At 43.6% G+C, this 6,000-nt stretch overlaps 1 long non-coding RNA gene across 2 annotated transcripts; it reads left to right on the forward strand.

Moving 5' to 3' along the window:
* The first annotated feature begins 142 nt into the window (after nucleotides 1–142).
* LOC139553618 (uncharacterized) lies at nucleotides 143–2,806 on the forward strand. Of its 2 annotated transcripts, none has more exons than XR_011670689.1 (3): nucleotides 143–226; nucleotides 2,551–2,624; nucleotides 2,717–2,806. It is a non-coding gene; the product is annotated as an uncharacterized lncRNA (long non-coding RNA). The 2 variants fall into 2 exon arrangements; XR_011670688.1 differs by lacking the exon at nucleotides 143–226 and adding an exon at nucleotides 2,362–2,451.
* The last annotated feature ends 3,194 nt before the right edge of the window (nucleotides 2,807–6,000 follow it).

Raw genomic sequence — 6,000 nt, forward strand, 5'->3', positions numbered from 1 at the left:
TCAGGATGATACTAGACAGAGCTCGCTAAGGGTTCTTAAACTCTGAGTTTAGGCTCCTGTATGCCATGTTTACCTGCTGGAATCCAAACAATGCATGAACTCAACTCCCACACAGCAGCAGACTTGGCTGAAGTGGGTCACGAAGAGAGGGCAGATGAGTCACAAGGCAGCCAGTCCAATTCCCAGGGACAAAAAGAAACAAGACTTTATGAAGAAAAACATTGAGGTATGTCAAAGTTCATGTTGGTCCAAGTGCAGTGTCAGTCTCATGTTACGTGTGTTCTCTCCCCCCCCACTGGGAAAAATACATATTTATTTGACTCAGACATAGGGGCCTGATTGAAAATAACTACGATCTGATGAAGGATTGTTTTCACTACTATGTGAAACATGACAGTTGGCGAGGGGTGCAGGAGGCCCGGTGCAGATGACACAGGAGGAGCAGGATCGCCTGGATGACCTCCTCAAATCAAATCAAATTTTATTGGTCATATACACATGGTTAGCAGATGTTAATGCGAGTGTAGCGAAATGCTTGTGCTTCTAGTTCCGACTGCAGTAATATCTAACAAGGAATCTAACAAATTCACAACAACTACCTTATACACACAAATGTAAAGGGATGAATAGAATATCTACATATAAATATATGGATGAGCGATGGCGTGCGGCATAGGCAAGATGCAGTAGATGGTATAGAATACAGTGTGCTCCCTCTGCTGTTTCCTGTAGTCCATGATCATTTCCTTTGTTTTGTTGATGTTGAGTGAGAGGTTATTTTCCTGACAACACACTCCGAGGGCACTCACCTCCTCCCTGTAGGCCGTCTCGTCGTTGTTGGTAATCAGGCCTACCACTGTAGTGTTGTCTGCAGTCTTGATGATTGAGTTGGAAGCGCGCATGGCCACGCAGTCATGGGTGAACAGGAGAGGGCTGAGAACGCACCCTTGTGTTGAGGCTCAGCGGTGTGGAGAAGTTGTTTCCTACCTTCACCACCTGGGGGCGGCCCGTCAAAGTCCAGGATGTAGTTGCACAGGGCGGGTCGAGTCCCAGGGTCTCGATCTTAATGACGAGTTTGGAAGGTACTATGGTGTTAAATGCTGAGCTGTAGTCAATGAACAGCATTCTTGCATAGGTATTCCTCTTGTCCAGATGGGATAGGGCAGTGTGATGGTGATTGCATCATCAGTGGACCTATTGGGGCGGTAAGCAAATTGGAGTGTGTCTAGGGTATCAGGTAGGGTGGAGGTGATATGATCCTTGACTAGTCTCTCAAAGCACTTCATGATGACAGAAGTGAGTGCAATGGGGCGATAGTCATTTAGTTCTGTTACCTTAGCTTTCTTGGGAACAGGAACAATGGTGGCCATCTTGAAGCATGTGGGGACAACAGACTGGGATAGGGATTGGTTGAATATGTCCGTAAACACACCAGCCAGCTGGTCTGCGCATGCTCTGAGGACGCGGCTAGGGATGGCGAGGGTTAGCACGTTTAAATGTTTTACTCACGTTGGCCACGGAGAAGGAGAGCCCACAGGCTTTGGTAGTGAGCCGTGTCAATGGCACTGTATTGTTCTCAAAGCGAGCAAAGAAGTTGTTTAATTTGTCTGGGAGCAAGACGTCGATGTCCGCAACGGGGCTGGTTTTCTTTTTGTAATCCTTGATTGACTGTAGACCCTGCCGCATATGTCTCGTGTTTGAGCCGTTGAATTGCGACTACTTTGTCTCTATACTGACGTTTTGCTTGTTTGATTGCCTTGCGGAGGGAATAGCTGCACTGTTTGTATTCGGTCATGTTTCCAGTCGCCTTGCCATGATTAAAAGTGGTGGTTCGCGCTTTCAGTTTTGCACGAATGCTGCCATCAATCCACGGTTTCTGGTTAGGAAAGGTTTTAATAGTCACAGTGGGTACGACATCTCTGATGCACTTGCTAATAAACTCGCTCACGGAGTCAGCGTATACATCAATGTTGTTGTCTGAGGCTATCCGGAACGTATCCCAGTCCACGTGATCGAAGCAATCTTGAAGCGTGGAATCCGATTGGTCAGACCAGCATTGTATTGACCTGAGCACGGGCGTTTCCTGTTTTAGTTTCTGTCTAAATGCTGGGAGCAACAAAATGGATTCATGGTCAGATTTGCCGAAGGCAGGGCGCGGGAGGGCTTTGTATGCATCGCGGAAGTTCGAGTAGCAATGATCCAGAATTCTGCCAGCTCGTGTCGCGGATTCGATATGCTGATAGAATTTAGGGAGTATTGATCTTAGGTTAGCTTTGTTAAAATCCCCAGCTACAATAAATGCAGCCTCAGGATGTATGGTTTCCAGTTTACATAGATTCCAGTGAATTTCTTTCAGGGCCGACGAGGGATCTGCTTGGGGGGCGGATATACACGGCTGTGACTATAATCGAAGAGAATTCTCTTGGACAATAATGTGGACGGCATTTGATTGTAAGGAATTCTAGGTCAGGTAAACAAAAGGACTTGAGTTCCTGTATGTTGTTGTGATTATACCATGAGTCGTTAATCATAATCCCTTCTTCTTACCAGAGAGATGTTTGTTTCTGTCGGCCCGATGCGTGAAGAAACCGGGTGGCTGTACCAACTCTGACAACATATCCCAAGTGAGCCATGTTTCCGTGAAACAGAGAATGTTACAATCTCTGTATCTCTGGAAAGCAACTCATGCCCTAATTTCGTCTACCTTGTTATCTAGAGATTGGACATTGGTGAGTAATATGCTAGGAAGCGGTGGATGGTGTGCTCGCCTTCTGAGTCTGACCAGTAGGCCGCTCCGTCTGCCTCTCCTGTGGCGACCGCGTTGTTTTGGGTCGGCCTCTGGGATAAGATTGCATGTCCAGGGTGGAGGTCTGAACAAACCATCCACTTCGGGAAAGACGTATTCCTGGTCGTAATGTTGGTAAGTTGACATCGCTTTTATATCCAATAGTTCTTCCCGGCTGTATGTAATAACACTTGAGATTTTCTAGGCTAATAATGTAAGAAATAGTACATAAAAAAAACAAATAACTGCATCGTTTTCTAAGGACCTGAAGCGAGGCGACCATCTGTCGGCGCCAGCTGATTTTCCTCAGAGACATGGAGGAAGAGGAAGGGGACAATGCTGTGAAGGCATGCTGTGAGGTAGGCCAACATACAGCCCTGATGGGGAGCATGTGCTGGAGGATGACTCATGTTTTCAACTGTCTGAATGTGGCAAACAGAGTTCGTCTAGAGAGCACCGTTTGTCTCTCTCTCACAGCACTTGTTCTACACACAAACATTTCACTCATTATGTTTAGGGTAGTAGTAGCCAGTAAACACTTTTATCATGGTGGGAATAGTTTTGTAATATAATGACCAACATCTTTCAAGCACTGTGTTACTCACATAGCTGTTATGATTGTTGCTATAGCCATTGCTCTTGAGTACACAGAGAAACTGTTTAACACTTAAATTGCGTGTATGTGTTTATGAAAGTCACGGGTAACATTAGAATATGAAAAAATGTGTATTTCAAAGAACACTAGCAGTTTCATTGGTTTGTTACTGTAGGCGGTCTGCTGCTGCATGCTCTCGTGAGGAGCACAAAAGAACTGCGGTTATTCTTAGAAAAAGTGATATTAATAATTTTTTTAAATTTCAAAGATAAGTGTTTTGGAAACCTCAATCTCTTTCTGATACTATCCTAAACACAAATATAAATGCAACATGCAACAATTTCAACTATTTTACTGAGTTACATGCTGACCAGACCGGACACGTCGCATGCGCAAGCGTCACAAAATAAAATTTGAAATCCATGTTATCCAATCAGTGCACCCACATTGCTCGCGCGCGCCAACAAGCGTCTGCGATGCCAAGGGCTAAAATAGAACTCCTTTCTATTTCTGACGCAGATCGCGCTGCAAGTCCTGCCTCTCCCAACTCATCATTGGTTTATAGAAGCAGGTACCCACGTGTCTTCTCCTCATTGGTTATACCCACGTAGGTGATTGAAAGACAAATGTTTTGCCGGTTGTCGTGGTAATATTATGAAAGTGTAGATGCCAATCACGATATAAGTTCAAAGATGAAAAAGCCCGGAAGGAGGAGAGATGACTAGAAACGATTCGGTTGGCCGTTTATGTGTGGATTAATTGTCGGAGTAGAGGACCTTGTGCATTTCAGGTAAAATAACAACTCAATGTTTATATCCCAAGACAAATTAGCTAGCAACAGCAAGCTAGCTAAATAGGACAAATTAGCTAGCAAGTGCAAGCTAACTAGCTAAATTGCCATACATGTTTAATGCTTTTCGACCTGTCCCCAAATTAATGTCATTGGTTTCGAGTTTGTTTTGATATTTTAACCAGCGTGTCATGATCGCGTTTGGTGTAGGGGGACAAAATAAATTTATGCACGATAGGGCACGATGGCGCACGTGCGCAGCCGGTTTGGGTTCCGTGTTACAGTTCATATAATGAAATCTCTCTATTGAAATATATTAATTAGGCCCAAATCTATGGATTTCACATCACTGGGAGCACAGATATGCATCTGTTGGTCCATGGGAAGTTAAGCCCGGGAATTCTTTTGAATTTTGCTTAAATTCATCAAAAAAGTTAGTTTATAACAGTGAACCTTTTTTGTGGCATACACATAAGGCAATTCTAGGTCTTGTGGCATATTTCGGTTAAACTATCCCCAATTCAATGGAATTGCATCCCTCTGCATGCACAGTGCATTCTTCCATCACATGTGCAGTGCACTCTTCCATCACATGTACAGCTGATTCTCAAGATCTTGCACACTAATGATATGCTATTGAGCCCACACTACTACACTGTCTGAGCCAAGTTTTGATTACAATACTGGGTGGGGTGAAAATATTTTATATGACATACATTATTTTTTGCAAACTAGTAAATAGTAGCCTACAGCAAAGGGTGTTTAAATTATTTCTAACTTGTTAACAATTTCTGCTAGTTAGTTTTTGATACCATGTGGGTTTTATCTTGCTTGAGCCAGCTAACTGAGTGTTAATTCACCTGTTTCTATACATGTTTCATTTTAAAACATTTATCTTACAAAGGAGATGTTTAATCTAACTGCTTAACTATTTATCTGTTCATGGAATTGTATTTGTTTGTTTTTTACTCATTGCTGTGTACATTTGCAAATACTGTGCCAAATCATATGTGAAGAATGCAACAAAGATGCAGAATCATCTGGCCAAGTGCATAAAGTTCCCTCAGCGCTCACAACAAGGCCCTCTACTTCTATTCGAGGTGAAAATGGTGAATCTGACACCTTATCGATAGCAACAGCTCATGGTCCTCCTGGAATCAGAGAAGGTTTTTTTGACTCGATGGAGGAATGTAGTCAGAGAAATGCTGATGAATGTCTTGCTCGAGCTGTGTATGCAACTGGCTCACCTCTGATGCTCACAGGCAATGTGTATTGGAAGAGATTTCTGAATGTTCTTTGCCCAGCATACACCCCTCCAACCAGACATGCTTTATCTACTAATTTGCTGGATGCAGAGTTCAACAGAGTTCAAGTGAAGGTCAAGCAAATCATAGAGAAAGCAGACTGTTTTGCAATCATCTCTGATGGGTGGTCGAATGTTCGTGGACAAAGAATAATTAACTACATCATCTCCACCCCTCGACCAGTATTCTACAAGGGCACAGATACAAGGGACAACAGACACACCGGTCTCTACATTGCAGATGAGCTGAAGGCAGGCATCAATGACCTTGGACCACAAAAGGTATTTGCACTGGTGACAGACAATTCTGCAAACAAGAAGGCTTCTTTGTCTAAAGTGGAGGAGTCCTAGCCACACATCACACCCATTGGCTGTGCTGCTCATGAATTGAATCTGCTCCTCAAGGACATCATGGCACTGAAAACAATGGATACACTCTACAAGAAAATGCCAAGGAAATGGTTAAGTATGTGAACGGTCATCAAGTTATAGAAGCAATCTACCTCACCAAGCAAAGTGAGAAGAAT

This window comes from Salvelinus alpinus, chromosome 25 (assembly GCF_045679555.1).
Source record: "Salvelinus alpinus chromosome 25, SLU_Salpinus.1, whole genome shotgun sequence".
Lineage (NCBI taxonomy): Eukaryota > Metazoa > Chordata > Actinopteri > Salmoniformes > Salmonidae > Salvelinus > Salvelinus alpinus.